The sequence below is a fragment of the Acomys russatus genome, chromosome 21, assembly GCF_903995435.1.
Source record: "Acomys russatus chromosome 21, mAcoRus1.1, whole genome shotgun sequence".
Taxonomy (NCBI): Eukaryota; Metazoa; Chordata; class Mammalia; order Rodentia; family Muridae; genus Acomys; species Acomys russatus.
In genome coordinates, this window is record NC_067157.1 from 23,951,289 (window position 1) to 23,971,183 (window position 19,895).

Here is a 19,895-nt window from a genome sequence, read left to right on the forward strand (position 1 = left end):
GATGATACTTTGACTGTTATTTATTATCTCTAAAATAAGAAGTGATTAGGCCTGGTGGCATGGCCGTTAGAAGCTAAGACCATAGGATCCTAGATTCAAAACCTGCTTGAGCTGCTGAATGAGGTCAAGGCCAACTTAGGTACTTAATTCTATCATGCCTCAAAATAGGAAATAGAGTGTGTGTGTGTGTGTGTGTGTGTGTGTGTGTGTGTGTCTGTGTGTGTGTGTCTGTGTCTGTGTGTCTGTCTGTCCGTCTGTCTATCGTCTGTGCTGGAGAGACAGAGATTGATTCTGAATATTTAATGAATTTTCAGTTAAAGATTACATCACAAATTAAATGTATACCTGTAAGGCTAATTACCACTGCTTTGAATAAGTTCCTATTTTAAGTTTTGTCTCAGAAGATTACTGGTTTGTGTAGTCAATATATTCAAGTGAGCTTTTGGCTTACATCTAGTGGCATCACTAAACGTCTCAAGTTTACTTGTAAGGTGTGTTTTTGTGATTCTGCTGTGTTCTGCTATAATGACTGCTCTCTTTTGTCACGTATGTGACACAGTTACAGATGTACATAATGTCTGCAACTTGCTTTCTTACTAAATATCCCATTTAGTTAGTGAAAAAAAGTTTGAGTTTACTGTCTGTGTATCTGGAAATGCAAAGCTTTAGATGATTGTGGCACTTAAATTCGGTATATGATTGATTTGCTAGTCAAAGTCTGTCTCTGATACTTGTAATGGCTGTGAAAGGCTCTGAACACATACTAGTCCCGTTTGCATCTCTATCATTCTTGACACTAGGGGTCTGCCTTGTGTTTGCCAATTAAATTTTATGTAGACATTCCTAAACTCAAGATGCCCTGGGGCAACATAGTGAAGTAAAATAAAAATCTGCTTATTTCTGTCAGGAAAAAAAAAAAAAAAAAACATGTTCAAAACAGTGACCTGGATAGAGGTGGGAAGGAATGGAGTGGAATATGAGGGGCGTGGCAGTCATGTGGAAGTGCACAGCCTCTGAGATCCTAAGCAAAGATGCTTTGTGTATTTTTCAACAGTTTTCTTGCTGCAGAACGAGTGAAAAACAATGAGAATAGAACTGGAGGCATTAATATGTAATCATAGTTTAGAATGAGGAAAGGGATATTAGGTTGTGTAGCTTTGAAATGATGCCTTAGGAGAAACAAGAACATCGCTAAGGCCCAGATCCTGGATTTAAAATAGAGTTAACTCCGTATTCAAGATGCAGCTCTCTGGAGAATCTGCTGATTCCAGAGCTAGGGCAAGGAATTATTCAAGACTAATGCAGACCTGCCAAAAGATGCTGACTTAGTAGGTCTTCCCACTCACTCACCAAACTTGGGCCAGTTGGAGAGATGGTAGTAGATTGTAACATTATGATTTAGAAGGGAAATGCTGAAGATACAATGTTATTTACCCACACACACACACACACACACACACACACACCCCAACATGGAAAGTACTCTCTTATTTAGAAGGAATACTAAAACTAGAAAAAGGCAGTCTTTTTTCCCAACCCCTAGTGCAGTGTCTGACTCAGAGACAGATCATCAACAGATGGAAAAGCCACTGTGTAAAACATTCTTGGGAGAGTGAAATATGGATCTGTGTCCAAGTACCAACTTATACATTATGTGTTAATCACAAAAGGAAGAGGCACTCCTATGACCGAGCACCCTGGCAGACAGCTCTGTAACTAAACAAGCACACTTGCCAGCAGCAGCAGCAGCAGCAGCAGCAGCAGCAGCATCAAGCTGAATCCTGTGCCTTCTGGCCCAGCGTTTGGGTGGACACCACACCAGAAAAGCGATCCCCTGGGTTTCCTTAGCATGAAGCAATCAACACATCCACCTTGTGAGACATTCTTCAGAATAACTGGCCTGAATTTCTCACGTTTAATGACAGTATTTTCTTAAGATGAGGGGCTGAAATGGCCGAGTCACTAGGACAGCTGAATACACCCTGTGATTCTTCATCAGTATTGGACCATTTTAAAAAACCAACTGTAAAGAACACGGGAGGGAATATTGAGGAATGTGAAGATGGCCCTAATGGTAGGTAAAAATACCACCCTGTGCTGTTTCCTGATCACACGGTTATATTACAATTAGATAGATAATTTTTTTGTTTGTTTTTTGTTTTTTGAGATGGAGTTTCTCTGTGTAGCCTTGGCTGTATAGATACTTTTTAAATGACCAGGCACAATAAAAAATGTGTGTGAGTGAGAAGATACGAAATGTTTCAAAGTAGAAAGCTAGAAATAAATTATTTTGCACATAGATTATAGCCTTGCGTATACTGTTTTCTTGTTTAAAATATATATTAACGATGCTTTGCCACTAAGGGAATTTGACATTTTTGAATTTGCACGCAAGGAAGAGTGGAACAGAAGGCAACATTGTATTTCTCTAAATGTGGGTTAGCTCTGAAATGTTCTGATCACATCATTTCTAGACCTCAAAGCAAACTCCTTCTTAGTTGCCATGGTAGTGCACATTCTTTGAAAAGCACTTTCTCAGGCTGGATGGTGGCCCACACCTTTAACCCCACACTTGGGAGGCAGAGGCAGGAGGATCTCTGTGAGTTCAAGGCCAGCCTGGACTACAGAGTGAATTCCAGGACAGCCAGAGGTGTTGTTACACAGAGAAACCCTGTCTCAAAAAACAAAAAACAAAAAACAAAAAAAAAGAAAGAAAAAAGAAAAGCACTTTCCATTTAAAATTCACCTGTAATCATCTGTTTGTAGAGAAAATGAAAAAAAAAAAATCAGTGCTAAGATTATGTCCATGAAAATCTTACATTGTCAGTTTGCACATGAGGTCAAATCTTGGCTTGCCATCTGATGGCCAGCTTTGTGGAGGGCAGCACAGCTGATGTTGGCAAGAGGCCTCACAGGTCCTGAGGCCCCACCTGCTCCCCTCCTTTACGAGGCTTCTCTGCTGCAGTGGGCAGGAGTGAGATCCTATGCTCTACAACAGGACTTCAGACAGAGATGTTTATCCTCTGTCTCTGGCTTGGGGACCCCTGTCTGCCAAGATTTTGATTATTTGTTTCAATTTATGTCAACAATTAAGCAGTAAGTTCTGGTTGTATGCAAGAAGCCAATATTAAACAAAAACCAGAGCATGTAAGTGTGAGAAGTAGGTAATGCATGGAAAGGGCTTGAGACTGTAGTCAGCTCCTGGTAGAGAGTGGATGTGGCTTAAGAGGCCCGAGGGCATTGTGCTGTGAGTGCCTGGTGTTCCAAGGTCCTTGCTTTCCTGTACCAACGTGCCTCTCTTTCTCAAAATGGAGGACTGGGCCCAGTCATCCAGATGGTCTGGGCACTTTACAGACCTGTGATTCCTGGGTCTGAGATCTGGTTGTATATTTTTTTTAATTGCGCTGCTTTCTGATGCTAATTAGTGCAGTTAGGCTGCCAAGTAAACATCTGCTCAGGGCTGGATTCTGCATAAAGCCTCTCCTTTGGCTGGGCTTGCTGGAAACTCTTCATGCTTCACACAGAATATGAGATAATCTCCATGAATAGTGCATAGTGTGGGAGCAGGTTCAGACTGTTACAGCCAGGACATGGCTGTAGTGTACTGACATATATCAAGGCAGTAACCTATACATACATTAACATAATAGCATTGCTATTTTGCTTGCCAAATTAAAAAGATTATGAGGTGTATGTGAGAGTGTGTGTGTTGTGTGAGTGTACTGTGTGAGTGTGTGTTTGTATGCCTTTTTGTTTTTCTTAGGTGATAGTCTTCCATAGAGAAAAGGGTAGTAAAATGTCTGATATTATGTAGTATTAATTTGCCCTTGCAAAGTGGTTTTAAGAATCTTCAAATAATCATTCCCTTTGACTTAGTAGTTCCAGTTCTGGGAATCCAGCCTAAAAAAATAACCTCAAATACAGAACGCTTTTTGCACTGAGGTATTCATCCTACTTCAGTGACGTACATTAAGCTGGATGCAGAGTCCACGTGGGGGTTGACTCTGGCTCCTCGCTGACAGCTTGCAGGGTTGCAGAATGTTCAGATATTCTCTGCTTTGTGGATACTGGAAAGTGTCACGGATAGTAATACCATAACAAGGGCTCACATTGCATGGATCTGGAAAGGTAAGATATTGTACAGGGATTTTAATCCAGTAATATGGCAACTCTGGCTGTAACACAGACAGGCCCTTAGTACACACCTTTAATCCCAAACAATGAAGGTAAAGTTAGTTTATAGAAGGAAGCAGCCATGTTTGAAAGTGATGTCTAATTAAGAGGCAGAAAAAGTGACAAAATCAGAGAACAATTTGACAGAATAGGATATTCCTACAAGAACTGAGAGGAAAGAGAGGTGATTGAGAAGAGAGCATGGCAGACAGAGAAGAGACAGTTTTACCAAGATGGGTTGAAGATAGAGCAAACAAGACACAGGTAAAGACAGAAGGAGCCAGAGAATGCGAAGGAGCCAAAAGATTAGATCAGTTTGCTAGAGTTAGTTTGAGGGCAAACAGAGCAATTTAGTCACAAGCTGAGAGAAGCCAGATTGAATCAGTCAGCTTAGAGAGAGAAGTTTGAGCCAGAACAGCTGACCTGAACCAGCCAGCCAGAGTTCAGAAAGAGTTAGAAAGGGTGAGCTTATTCAGCAGTAAGTCTAAGAAGCTGAAAACATTTTAGGCCTAGATTAGATTGGACAGAGGCTGGAAGCTTCAGGAGTAGGCCCAGTTTAACAGATAGAGGCAGTAAGCCTCCAAGATGACAGTTAAATCAAGCGAATAAAGGATACTTTAACAAGATACTAAACTGAATTACATGTAGATGAAATATGATATATTTATAGGATATATAATATATAATATGTAAAATATATGTATGTGTGTGTGTATATATATATATATGTATGTGTATATATATATATATATATATATATATATATATATGAAAGAGAGAGAATTCTCAAAGAAAAAAATTTTGTTTAAAATGATAGCATTTAGATGATTAAACCAAAGCCTGGTTTTTCTTTTCCATTTTCCAAATATCTTCTATAAAACTATTTATCAGTTATGTGAATACAGGTCATCTCATTTTCCCTATGTGATCAAAAGAGCTAGGAAAATCAGATATTTTGTCCTTTAGTAATATGACCATACACTGGCCAAAGCTGTCACCAGATATTTCAAGTCCCCAATATGTCTTCATTAGAGAAAAGAGAAACTGCAGCCAGTGAAAGTTGGGTTAGCAACAAACGCTTGTGTCCTTTAGCTTTTGGTCACCAAGACAAACACCTAAAAGAACGCAACTTTAGTGGGATTCTTTGGCTAATAGTTTCAGAGGATTTAGCCTGTGGTTGGCTGAATCTGTTTTCCTGGACTATGAGATGTGGGAACATTGTGAGGGAAAGTTATGGGGTATCGTATCAAGGAAGGAGGGAGAATTGGCAGGATGGCGCCAAGTACAAGGTCTACCTTTCAATCATGCCTTCTCAAGTTTCATTCCCTCACGATTTTCTATTGAGATCTTGAATGAGTCCGTGGGTCAGTCCATTGATGAAGGCATAGTATGAGATTAAGCCTTTGGTATCCGAGACTCTTGGGAGACACTTAACTATCCAAACCATAATACTGCCTTTTCTTCTAAGATGCCCAGGAACACTTGCAGGAAGCTGGACTGTGAAGAATGGGCAGACAGAGAGGACCACGGAATTTTTTTTTTCTAACATCCCTTGTTTAACTATCAGCAGTAGTATCTAAGACCATGGCCAGCCAGGTGATATATGGGTGATCTCTTAAGAGGCTGGCCTTCCAGCCTGATGCGTCTGCTCTGCTGCTTAGGCCTGGTCATGTTTATCCCCATCACCACCGAGTGGGGCCATTTTGCATGCCTCCTTACTGTTGTTAAAATAGTCCAGAACCATACACTGTTTAGTCTCATTTCCTCACCTTATCTCCCTTTTAATCAGTGGCACCTGATCATTATATAAAAAGCCTCAAGCAAGCGGTATCAACCTCTTTTTGAATTTCAACACATGTCTGTGCCAGGTTGTCAGCAGGGTGTAGCAGGTACAGGTATAAGCAAGACATAGTTCCTATCCTTAATGAGTTTATAAGATAACAGGAAAAACAATTATTCTGACATAGGACAAATAAACTTACGTGAGCAAGCAGCATCTGACAAAGGTATACATATTGTTTAAGATCACCAGATTCAGTTTTGAGAAAATAGGAAAGTCTTTCAGTAGGATTTGACATCTATACTAAGATAGGAAAATTTTATATAAGAAAAACGTACATAAAATATGTCCTAAATAGCTGGACGTGGTGGCGCATGCCTTTAATCCCAGCACTCAGGAGGCAGAGGCAGGTGGATTGCTGTGAGTTCGAGGCCATGATGGTCTACAAAGTAAGTGTAGCACAGCCAAGGCTACACGGAGAAACCCTGTCTCGAAAAACGAAAAAAAGTCCTAAATAAAATGTGCCCTAGCATGCCTAAGAGCCCAGAGGAAAACAAGTGATTGAGACGTAGCCTGTGGTGGGTTAAATAGGGAGCCTCCAAAGTGGTCAAATCATGACTTAGGGCTTTGTTTCACATGGGTTCGCATAATGAGGAATTTTCATTTTATTTGAATGTAAGGCTATTGGATATTTTAATTTATGAAATGTGATGGCCAGAATTTTTTTTTTTTTATTAGAAATAACACTCTGGAAGAAAAAGAAAACTCTGTGCCTTGTTTGGTGGGGGTTTATCACAGCTGTTACAGAAACAGTTTCAGCAGAGCTACCATATAATCCAGGGACCTCACTAGTGTATATTTATATATAATAGTTGTGTTGCCATACCCATTGTAGTCCTGGCCACAGCTATGGAAACAGCACAAATGTCCACTGGTGGATGGAATGGATGAAACAGAACGATGCTTTGTCATTGTCTATAACCTAGAGGGTTTTGGCTAAAGTGAACACAAAACCCAATTACCACATGAGTTCATTCATATTTATTTTGAAATTAGTCATAAGGTTTTCTGTTGTTGGCCTCTTTTTGCATGTTTTGAGATACAGTCTTACTGAGTTACTCCAGCTGGCTCCTGACCTAATGATCCTCCTTTCTCTGCCTCCAGAATACTGGAGTTACAGATGTGAGCCACCACACCCTCTCTCTTTAACTGTCCACTGGAGGACAAATTAGTACTATCTGTTGCCTTTATCCCACCAATCCTTCTTTAGGGCATTCATCTTCTATAAGTAATTGTGTCCAATTGAATAGTGCACATAAAAGAGTATGCATTCCAGCATTGTGTGACATAACAAAAGACCGAGAATGGTATATCAATATGCCCAGTATGGCAGTTACAGCAAAGTGATACACTGTACTGGGAGTTATGAAAAAAAAAAAACAGTAAAACCTACTTAACGTTAATACAGAAACAGCTCTAGGGTGTGTTGTCTGGTAAAGAGAACAAGACTATTGTTCACAAACATTTGAGTTTACTGAGGACAGGGTAGATCCTTGCATTTCTCCCGCAGCCCTTAGGGTCTCTGGAAGGGCATGCCAGCCTTCTGGGGGAAGGTGTGAAGAAACGGGGTGGGCTGAAACCGAGCCCTGCCCTTTATATGCTTTGCTTCTTACCTCTTATTTGAAGAACCATGAGAGTTTACAACCTTAAAACACAGGAGTTTAAATTTACTTTAAATAAGTGATTATAAAAATTCAGAGAGTGAAGAGGGAAATGTTTAATAATACAGGAGGATAACTACATGTAGAAAACTACTTCTATCTGGTTACATGAAATCCAGTTACCCATTAATATTATGGTTATTTTAATTACTTAACATTTGTTTAATCTATCTCTTCTCCGCTCCCCTTCCTTTTCCCCCCTCCTGCCGCCTGTGTGTGTGTGTGTGTGTGTGTGTGAGAGAGAGAGAGAGAGAGAGAGAGAGAGAGAGAGAGAGAGAGAGAGAGAGAGAGAGAGAGAGCGCTATGAATGTGTGCTTGTCATAGTGTTTCAGAGGACAATCTCAGGTGTTGGTTTCAGCTTCTGTCTTGAGATAACACTGCTCATTTCATTGCTGACTGTAGCAGGCAGCCCCACCCACCAGCACCTGGGATTTTGCCTCTGCTTGTCATCTTAGCATGGGAGCACAGGCATTAGAGACGAGTGCTGCTGCACGGGGCTGACGGTGGGTTCTGGGACTTTAAGGTCTGGTGCTCACGCTTGCCTGACAGTTTCTTGCCCGCCAAGCCAGCTCTCCCTAGCCATATTTTGACTCTTCAAGAGCTGTGAGCGTTGGGTTTGTTAATCTTGCGGTTCTTCCCTGAGAGTTCATGGGACAGAGCACACTTGCCGTTCATCGTGGTCACTCAGGATGCAGGCGTCATCTTTTATGAATTCCTTCCCTGTCCTTTGACCATTTTTAAAAACTGGGCTTGTTGTCTGTATTTTTATACTTTTTAATACTTCCTGAATATAAGACCTGTCATTTCTGTTTTGTGAATGCCATCTCATAATTTTGAGTTTCTACTTCCCTATTTATTGGTGAGTCTAGGTTTAAATCGACACATTTTTATAATGTATATTTTCCTGTCATGTGTAAGAAATTTTTCCATTACAAAAGTCTTCTCGAGTGTGTTTGGAAGCTTCCTTTTTTCACCGCTCTCATACACACACACACACACACACACACACACACACACACACACACTCCACCTCACATAAAGGGTGCGTGTGAGACTAATTTGGGTGGCTGAGAACCCAGGGGAGTTACTGAGGAAGCTGGCTGTGTGGGTGTTTGGCTTTTTTATGGAGTGGTTTTTGTTCTGTGCTCCTTTCTGGCCCACAGTTGCAGTAACTGTCCTTATGCCGGCATCACACTATTGTAATTCCTGTAGCTCCCTGATGAGGTTTAAGTCTTGTAGAACATGTTTTACTGCTGTGTTTCCTGAGTTCATTCATGCCTTTATAATCAAATAAAGCCGGGGAGCTGTTTCTAAGTTACATATTGAAACTCATGTGGGAGGCCTGTTACCATCCTGGGGTGCTATAGGAAAGTGGGGGTTCCTTTAGGAGTTGAGACCTAATGAAAGAAAGGTAGGTCGCCATGAGACATGTATGCTAAAGGGACATTCGGGTGCTCCTTTCCTTTGCTTTTTACTTTGTAGTTGCCATGAAGTAAGCTTGCCCACACATTCCTGTCACATGCACTACGGTACCAGTGCAGGCCCAAAGTTGAGCCCTGAGACTACTTGTGTCTGTAGTCTTGCCTCTCACCATGAAAGGGGAAAAGCACTGGGGTGTATCAGAGGGCACTAATCCCACCTGCAGGGTCCCCACCACCTTCACGATGTGATCATCATCCAAAGGCCCTGTCTCCTGATATTTACGATGGTAATGAAATGGTCAATATATGAGTTTTGGGGAGCGCAAACAGTAGAAAGTGTCGTGGTTATCCATATGTGTTTTCAAATTATCTTATAATTTTGAGCCTAGTTCCCCTACAAAATAAAAAAATGAAAACTGCTAGAAATTCCACAGAACTTGAATGTATAGCTCCTCACGGCTTGGCTTTCTGTCTGAGTGTGTTGAATCTTCCAGATCCAGAATGTAGTATGTCCTTCAAGTCATTTGCTGCTCTTTTGACTCCAAAACACTTCAGGTATTTCTAGCGAAGATATTTTGTTAATGTTTATCTCTGTTGGAAAATCACCTAAAATGTCACTGGTTCTTGAACACTATCTTTAAGTTCTCATAACCAGTATATAAATACATAAGATTGTGTGTTACAGACCTATTTAACCTATTTACGTACCTGGAGTGGAGAAAGCCTTGAATGACTATGCACTGAGTGCATGAAGTCCCGAGGGAATCTGTTTTGTTGACATGAGCACAGCATCTTGTGCAGGATCTTGTGCTTGCTGTATCCACAGCCACATGACTCTCATAGTTGATCTCGTAGTTGATCTGTTAGAACTTGAATTTTCTAATCTGTGATCATGAAATCTGCTAGCGGAGGGATTTGAGTTCTCATTTCCAGTCATTTCACTCTCATTTCCTCTTTTTGTCATCCTGCTTTGGTCATGAGCTCTAGTCAGTGTTGAATCATAGTGACATGGGATATAACTGTCCCTTATCCAACTTTGAGAAGAAACACTCAGTGTTTCACAGTTACGATGTTTGCTGTTGGCGTCCTTGTAGCTGTTCTTCATCACATTAAGGGGCTCTCCATGCCACCCTGGTTTGCTAAGATCTTCTCTTCAATGGTTGTTGAATGTGTCAGATGATTTCTTGTGTGTGATGATCAAATGAATTTTCTTCTTTATTGTGTTTTAATTTTACTTTTTTCAAAAATAGGATTTTTAAAAAGTTTGTCACTATTAAAATTATGAATTTTAAGCAGATCTTTGGACTGGTGCTTTAAGCCCGGCACTGGCAGTGGGCTCAGCAGCAGGAGCCTCTTCAGGCTTCTTGTCTTTACCATGAGGCTCCAGGAGCTTTCCTAGTTCAAAGCTGGCCTTCTTCAGGATTCGTCCTTTCCTGATGTGGGTACGTTGACTGGCAAGCTGCTCCTGGGTTTCCCCAGTGCTGGTCAGAAGCAACATGCTGCCTCTTCTTTTAAGGCCTGTGTGCCATGATTTCTGCCATTGTCTTCTGGATGTGTCACGTGGGTCGGTACTGGGGTTAGGGAGGTCTTGCCCACTGATTGTTGTGTTTTTGTAAGACTGCTGCAGAATAGATGATGCCAACAGCTGTCAGTAGTTTAACATGGCCACGAGCTGTAATCACAGCCTGCCTTTTTGTTGTTTTTTTTTTTTTTTTTTGAGAATGTCGTGTGTGTGTGCGCGCGTGTGTGTGTGTGTGTGTGTGTGTGTGTTTATCAAATACACCCTCACACCCTCCTCTCCATCTTCCTCTTCCTCTTTATATCTAGTCCCGCAACCATTTCTCCTACCTAATTTCATATGCTCTTTCAAGAAAATCCTACTGAGTTCCTGTATGTACAAGGGGGTAGGACTGTCTATTGGAACATTAGTAGCCTCTCAGGGGTCTCATCCCCAGGGAAAACTGACTCTCCGTACCACACTAGGTGTCATCAATTAGCAATAGTTCCTTAGCTCAAGTGTAACTTAATGAGAACTCCCCATTCATGCTGGGATTTTGGCTGGCTTGGTCCTTTCCAAGTGTTGTATAGGAAGTCACAACTGCTCTGTGCAATGGCTCTGCTATGGCCTGCAGCTACTGTTTCACTGCTGACAGTTACTGCCTCTGTCTCTGATTCTTACTACTCCCTCTTTTGTGGTGACCCCTGACCCTTGAGAGGAAGGGTGTGATATAGATGTCCCAATCAGCGCTGAGCACCCAATAGTCTCTCAACCTCTGCATGTTGACCAGTTGTAGGACTCTGTGTTAAACCTTGAGCCACTGCAAAAAAGAAGCTTCTCTGATGAGAGTTGAAGAGTGCATCACCTATACATTTGATACTGTGTCCATTTGGCAGAATAATATTAGTTTCTTCCCAAGGGCCAGTGATTTAACCACATTTAGACTTTTGGACCAGTTAGTGGTATCAGGCCTGATTTCCATCTCAATGTAAATCTGGTCAGAAAGTGGTTGGTCAATCCCATAGCATCCCTGACACTATTACACTAGAAGGCCAATCTTGTCAAGCTAGTCATTGGAATGAAATAGCTTCCAGGGTTCACAGCGGGATAAGATTGTTGATGACGCTTCTTCTGCAGTAGCGTGGGAGGCTTCCAGTACTGTCAAAGTGAGCCAGGACAGGAGAAACTTTCACGATGGTAGCAGCTTGGTTTCTCCGTATCCTTTGACACACATATAGTGTCTTCAGCATCAGGGTCTTAATAGCATGTTCTGGATGGTAACAAAAAGCAGCGACAATACCCTGTAATGTTTAATGGCGATCTGTAGGTCCTTACTGACTGACTCCATTTTTTGGCCGTAGGACACATTTTGTCCCAGGTAAAGTCATTTCCACGGAAATTAACCAGATAGTCTTGCCCCAAACATCCTTAGTAGTTAAGTCATATAGTGTCTTCAGCATCAGGGTCTTAATAGCATGTTCTGGATGGTAACAAAAAGCAGGGACAATACCCTGTAATGTTTAATGGCGATCTGTAGGTCCTTACTGACTGACTCCATTTTTTGGCCGTAGGACACATTTTGTCCCAGGTAAAGTCATTTCCACGGAAATTAACCAGATAGTCTTGCCCCAAACATCCTTAGTAGTTAAGTCAGTGCTCCAAAATCAATTTCATCGACATGCACACAGCAAGGCTCACGTCACTTCTCACACACAGCCACTGAGTCCTTGGGGGCACAGTTCTGGTTCCTAGAGTCTTTCAGACCATCTGTTCCCACTGTTTCCAGTATTGAACTATCCATGGCTTTCGTATCTGACAGATCTTCCTTAGAAAATGGGCAAACCACTTTCTTCCTGTCTCCCCTTTGCCATCTTTCATGGGTGCTTGTTTTGGACAAACACCATGGTGCTGCTCAGAGAGCCAGAAAGGCTCCTTTGTATTATTAATGTTAAAATTGCTTCAACTCATAATCTTGCTTGCAGTTTTTTGAAATATAGCCAACTTCATCGTGGTAGTCTTGTGTAGTGGTCACTTTAGTCTGCTAATCCTTTGCCAGGGTTTTTGCATCAATGCCTATGGAAGAGATTGTTCAGCACTGTTTTTCTTGCGGCTTATTTTGCAGGTTTCGCTATCAGGGTTATGCTAACCTCAGAAACCAAACACTATAGTGATTCCCTTTTCTTCCAAAGTTACTGTGTAATATTAATGTTATTTTGTCCTTGAATGATTAGTGAATTTAGCTACAAGGCACCTAGGGCTGAAGTTTTTCCATTTGGTGATATGCCTTTTTTTTTTAATTTGGTTACCCCATTTTATTATTTTATGTGTGTGTTTGGTGTTTTTGCTTCAGATTCCTAGGTACAGTTTTCTTTACAGTGATCCTGCTTGTACCTGGGAGAACTTTTGGCTTGATGATTTCCATATATATCATCCAAAATCTCTAAGGTGTCATCACAGTGGAAGCTGCTGAGTGAACTAAAAACAATCATGTGCAGACGGCTGCCTCACTAGATAAAGTACTTGTTGTGCAAGTCTGAGGATGGAAGTGTGAATCCCCGGTACTCACAGAAAAAGCCAGGAGGGGTGGCAGCTTCTTCTATTCCTAGCATTCAGGAGGGAGAGACAAGTCAGCAAGTGGAATAGCAAAATGAGAGCAAGCCTGCTTAGGAAATAAAGGGAGCAGTCAGTGAAAACACTAGTCCTTACTCTTTGTCCTCCACACCTATGTGCACACACGTGCATGCTCATCCACTCACATGAACACATATGCCAACATACACAAAAACAAAAACATGTGCCCCTAGAGTGCCCCATGGTTGCTGATGCTGGGAAGCAGTGAGCTGGGAAACAATTTCTTGTGATACCCAGCACTCAGCGGGTGTAGTAGATGCTGCAGGAGTCTCGACGCTCTTCTCCATTTGTCAGGTCAGAGGCAATATGAAGTCCTTCAGTTTTAATTGAGCAAAGGGCTGTAAACACCCTGTGAAGTCTCATATCTGACACTTAAGACCAAGGTCCAAATCAGACTAAACACTTGACAAATTGAATCTGGGGCCCCAGATTGTACCTTTTTCTGTCCTTTCCTTTGGAGAATTTAATTAATTAATCCATCACCTCAGAGGTCCCTCTCATCTTAGCCACTAAATTACTTTTGAGTTCTCTCATGTGGCAAATTAGCCAGCTAGCTCAGGTGTTAAGTGGATAATTATGTCTCCTGCTGACACCTTGGAGATTGTTTTATAGTTAAGTAATTTTTTCTTACAAGAATGAACTTGTTCAGAAGAAACAGAGAACATATTTTTCCATGATGGTAAGTAGTGGCACCAGCTTTGAACACAACAGAAATGCAAAGTCAGTTTATGTATATTCAGAACTTTAATGTACTTGCAACTAGAAGTTAGCTGACGTTTGAAAATGATTTGATATCAGTAGACATTTGGGGAGATGTTTCGCATCATAGTTACAGTACCAAAGGAACTTCTTAGTTCTTGGAGCCATATGAAAATATTTATAAATGGCATGACATGGTATTGGGCTTCAGAATAAGATGCAAGAACTAAATGAGTCAAGTCCCCAAAGAAATAGGATTAGTCATAAGTTGACAGTTGTTTAAATGAGAGAACGAATACTTAAGGATTCATAATGCCTATCTACCATTTTCTCCATATGTTTGTAATTATTCTGCAGGGAGATTTAAAAAGGTAGATACTAAATGAAGTGTTACCACCAAACCCAAGTTGCAAAGGATGTTATGGTCATGAAGGATGGTTGCATTGATTCATCTATTTTATATACCCAGTATTTTTGTTCCTATTGCAATCAACTGTAAAAGGGATAAACGTAGGGGAACACGTGAGGGAAAGCGAGCACTGGGATACTAGTGGTGGGAAAGCCCATTTCCACAGCCAGGCCGCCGAGATGGCTCAGTGGGAAGGGTGCTTGCCAGTAAGCCTGACCATCAGAGCCACATGGTGGGAGGCGAGAACGGTCTCCTGCACATGTCTCCTGACCTCCACATGTGCCACACACGCTAACCCCCCCCAAACTAATTTTAAAATAAAAGAGGAAATCCTGTCATCTGCAACAGCGTTGCAAATGATGAATGACATGCTGAGTGAACTGGGCAGACAGAAAGATGAATGCTAGATGATCTTAGTCAGTTTAGAACCTGGAAAGCAGGAAGTAGCTGCAGTTATCCAGAGCTGGTTGACAGCAGCGGTGGGAAAGATATAGAGGCTATTGGGTAAAGGTTGGTCAAAGGATACAAAATTTCAATTAGGAGGAAAAAATTCAAGGGGACTGTTGTCCAAAATGGTTACTGTGGTTAATAATGATAAGGATTTTAGTGTTCCCATTCCAAAATAATAAATATTGCAGCCAGATGTAGCCAGTCCACAGTGCATTCAAATTATTTTTAAAGTATCATGCTGTGTAGCATAAACACAGATAATTTTTGACAATTAAAAAAAAAAGACCCCAATTGGTCTCACTTTCAAAATGCACTGCATACTGGCCTTAGTTACTCAAGTTCAGTCATCAGCAGCCTGTTCCCTGGCCATCTGGTGGAGCCAGGTTTCAGCTGAAAGCTGCTGTTTTCTTAGCCTGCACTTTGGCTGCTGGATGGACCATTCTCCAGGAAGATCTTCAGTGGTTTTTGTTTGTTTGTTTGTTTGTTTTGTTTTAGTGTGTTATGTTACTCCTTCTTTTAAAACTTGGATGTGACTCATATTGAATTTATAAATTTTAAAAAATAATTTCTTTATTTATTCACTTTATACCCCAGTCGTAGTTCCTGCCCTCCCTCTACCCCCTCCCATACCCCTTAGGAAAGGGGGGCTACTGCTCCCTCCATCCCAGCACCTCAGGTTGCATCAGGACTGAGTGCTTCCTCTGCCTAATATGGCAGCCCCGCCAGGTGGGAGTGATCGAAGGCATGCAGACAAGTACTTGTCAGAGACAGTCTCTGCTTCCCTTACTAGGGGGACCCACATGAAGACCACGCTGCCTATCCGGTACACATGTGTAGGGGTCTAGGTCTAGTCCATGCTTGGTCCTTGGTTGGTTCCACAAGCCCCTGTGGGCCCAGGTTAGTTGGCTCTCCTTGGTCTTCTTGTGGAGCTCCTGTTGCCTCCGGGTACTTTTGCCCATCTCGCCACTCTTCCACAAGGCTCTTTGAGCTCCTCCCAATGTTTGGCTGTGAGTGTCAGCATTTGTTCCTATCCGTTGTTGAGTGGGGCCTCTCAGAGGACAGCAATGCTAGGCTCCCATCTTCAAGCATAGCAGAGTGTTGTTAATAGTGTCAGGAGTTGGCTCTTTTGCACAGTATGGCTAGGCATTCCCTCAATCTCTGCTCTGTCTTTATCCCTGCACATCTTGTAGCCAATGTACATTTTGGATTGAAGTTTTTGTGGGTGGGTTGGTGTTCACCTCCCTCTACTAAGGGTCCTGTCTGGTTAGAGGGTGTCCTCTTCAGTCTCTGCTGCTTGAATTTATAATTTAATCCAGAATTCTTAATATGATCAGCAAAAATACACACACACACACATATATACACACACACATAAACACACACACATAAACACACACACACACATATATATGTATATGATCAGATCCCACTTGACAATCCAGCTTCATCCCAATATTTCTGTCCCAGGCTTAGTAAATTTCATTCATTGGCCTGTGTTCTGCACAAAGGCACATCAGGTTCCTCCTAGCCAGGAACCACAGTCTTTGGTTCCTGCGCCTATGGAAACTTTCTCTTTATCACAGGCTCTTCGAGCTCAGTGGAAAGCTGCCACTTCTCCATTATGGCAAAGACCGTAATCATAATCTCTCTAGAAGTCCTTCGTGTTGCATACCCCATGAAGCCCAGGTTTGCAGAAATCTATCTGGTGAATAATTGTAGGGTATGCTGTTTTGCCATGTACCACCCAGGAAGTAAAATTACTGCAGCTTCAACTTAATGCTTATCAACTATTACTTGTAAGACACTTTGTACTTTCTCAGTATTAAAGAGCTTTTCTAAGTATATCCTTAAATTAATAGAATATATATTTCTGGATAAATAGATGAATACACAAGATACTTACTCAAGATACTTGTCAGATAAGGTTTTGAGAAAACTGGTTTGAAACTGATACACATCTCTGCCAAGAGTCACCTAGATCACTAGTCACACTGTGCGCGAGAAGGGGGGTTGTTCTTGGGAGGAAGTGTGAGTAATTGAAAGGCTTGAGTCATTGTCTCAACTGCCAATTACTGGCTTCCTTAAAATAATTCAAATTCTGGATGTGCAAGTCTAGAATAGGCCAGGAAACTTAAAAATCTCAGAAGACTTTCCCAAGGACCTCTGCGTACTTCTACTGGATGTCAGGTCTGGGTCATACCAAAGGAAGCCAGAAGAGAGGGGGCCAGATGGAGATACCCTAGTGCACACTTGGGTACACATGCTCCCCATGACCAGTAAAATGCTATGTGCCATCACTGGCTCGGTGGTGTGGGGTAAGGGTTTCAGGAGCTTTGACAGAGAGTAGAGCATATGAAAACTATAGGAAATAAGGTATCCATGGAAATGGAGTCAGCTTGGAGAAAGAGCCAAGAACCATTGAAGGAGAAGAGCAGGTGCCTACAGCTGGATGCTGGACAGCATCCCAGTGTGGTCAGGTAATAAACACCCTCTGCTCAACGAGTAACAAGAGAGCCTCGTCCTTGGGATGCCTGGGATGGCTCTGTTCTCCAAACTGCATGGCATTTCCACAAGGTACGACTGTCCCCAGATAGCCATAAAAATGGCCACCTCCATCGTTACTGCTTGCATGGTTAAACTAAGTAAATACAAAAGTGCGGGGGGGGGGGGGTGTTTCAACCCAAGTCCCAAGCTTGGAACAGGTAGCCCAGGCCCTTAAGCCCTATAGTGGGAGAGGCTGCTTCCATATGCTAAGAATTGAGTACTTGACTGTTTTTAAAGGGGAAACTGTCCAGGGTCCTCAGGGTAAGGCCCTGTCCTTGTGCTCTGATCCAAGCTCATGTTTACAGGCTCTTCTGTTCTCATACTTAGGGGGTCCAATCTTACTTTCAACTCTCTTTTAAGGATGTGATCTTAAGTTCAGATGAATGCTTGCTGTATAAGTCAAGGTACTAGGAGTGAGTAGAACTGACCCTTGTCCCAGAGAGCTCTGTGTTTGCCTCCAGGCCTTTCACCATGTTGGTTCTTTTGGCTGCTTGGAGCAGCTTCATCCTTATTGGCTAAGTCCCATTGATCTTTGGCTCCCAAACTGAAGCTTCGCTCATTCTAAGAAGGCTACTCTGATCCTCCCAGGGCTGAAGTGACCAAGCTTCCCACATCTTCTGATGACATCCTCTACCACTCTGTCAGGCCGAAACCATCACCACTTTGGGTCTTGATAAGCACTGGCCTAGCTTAACTGGGTACTTAGTTCTGAACAGGGTTTCACAAATGTTTACTAAATATTAAAATAAGCAACATTTTGCCATTTAAGTATTTGTTACAAATGTCATGATCCCAATCTCTTACTGTTCCATGGGTATTTTTATCTCTGTTGGAGAGCTTATAATGGCTTCTTTCTTGAGGTGTAACTTAAAATGATTTACTATAAAACATAGTTGAAAAGCCAGGGGTAAAGGCAAGGCTGAGAGGGGAAGAATGCAATTGGAGGCCAACCTGGGTTATAAAGTGAAACTGTCTAAAAATCTGGTTTAGTCCTGATACCTTACAGCATTAATGTATTCAGAAGACCATAGATCTGAGCCAAGAGAGAAAGATACAACAAGAATGTTACTGTTAGCATTTGGAATGGGAACTATATGACACTCACATTAAACATGACTATTAAAACAGAAAATGTTAACACAATCCAGTTTTAAGCTGTGAAGAAAGTAAACTTTGAATAAAAGGGAACTGGGATGTTTTCCAGAGTAGTGAAGGGAGACCCAAGCCAGGGCACCATAATGTCCTCCACACTCCACCCCCCATGTGATGGAGGGTGACACTGGAAACTCACTTGATGAACAATTACAAGTTTCTGATCTTACAAGTCTTGTAATGCTACTCTTACATTCTGAGAAACAGAACACACCCATCTACATGAGAAAAGAATGCAGGAAGAGTAAGGTGGAGAAGGCAGGGAAGGCATGGTCTGGAGAAGAGATAAAACGTGCCTGCAAAGAACAACTGAAAATAAAAACCTTAGCTACCATGCATTTTTGACTTTGCTGTCCATCTCACACAAGCTTGAGAGGAAGTAGGTGAGAAGTTAAAGGTTAGCGAAGGAAGCTGGGGGAGGGGGGGCTTGGTGATGCCAGGAAAAGCCGCGAGCTAACCTGATGATAATGTGGAGGAGTCTGGCCAGCATCCTAGTGTACTGTTAAGGTATAAATTACCATATAATTTCACATTGAAGTTGTATAAAATGTGTCAAAAACAGGTGGTTTTTTTTATATCTTCCATAATACTCATTTGTTGATGAATTTGCTCATAGTTACAATCAGATTTTATCACTGTACTTACAATGTCATAATAATACCAATGTATTTTAACTGTTTTATATTTTGTTCATTTGGGTATGTGTGTGTGTGTGTAAGGGAGGGGATTTGCTTGTGCCCAAGTATGCATGTGGAGTCAGAGGACAACTTTTGGAAGTTGGTCTTCTTTTTCTATTGTGTGGGGACTGAGCTCACATCATTAGGTTGACGGGCAAGCACCTATACCTGTTGAACCATCTCAGCAAACCAGACTTTTCCTATTTTTCTTACACCAGTGTGTTCTGTTTCTTTTCCTACTTATTTCTAAGATTGTGATGACATCAGAGCATATTGTGTGTTTGTTAGGGAAGGGCCAGAGAAAATATTAATCTTGGGTCATGATTTTTATAAACTATTAGCTGTTAAACATAAGCACCTTATAAAATCTCTTTAAAAAAAAATATGCCCAAAGTATAGGGCTGAAACACTGCAGTGAGGCTGAACTCTCTGAAATGCCTCTTGGTTGCCAGGTCCCAGGATGCTGACTCATCTGCACGCCCTGTAGCTGGCTCGCTGCCTGCCAGCTTTCACATCCAGCAGTTTCCAAAACAGTTGGATGGTTGGTTGCTTCTTTAATGAGCCTGTGGATCATCAAATAAGTTCACAAACATAATTGTCAGAGGACACTTAGGCATCCTATAGATATACGTTTTTGGTACTCAATGTATGGTTCAAAATGACTAATATTCATTATGTTATCTGGAAAGACAGCTGATAATCTTTTCTTAAAAGCATGAAATAATTAGTGCTGTGTGCAA

General features: G+C 41.7%; 1 protein-coding gene across 1 annotated transcript in view; it reads left to right on the plus strand.

The window, feature by feature from the left end:
- Rnf217 (ring finger protein 217) overlaps window positions 1-19,895 on the plus strand; it is a 103,667-nt gene that overhangs the window by 47,825 nt on the left and 35,947 nt on the right. The gene's annotated exons all lie outside the window — the stretch shown is intronic.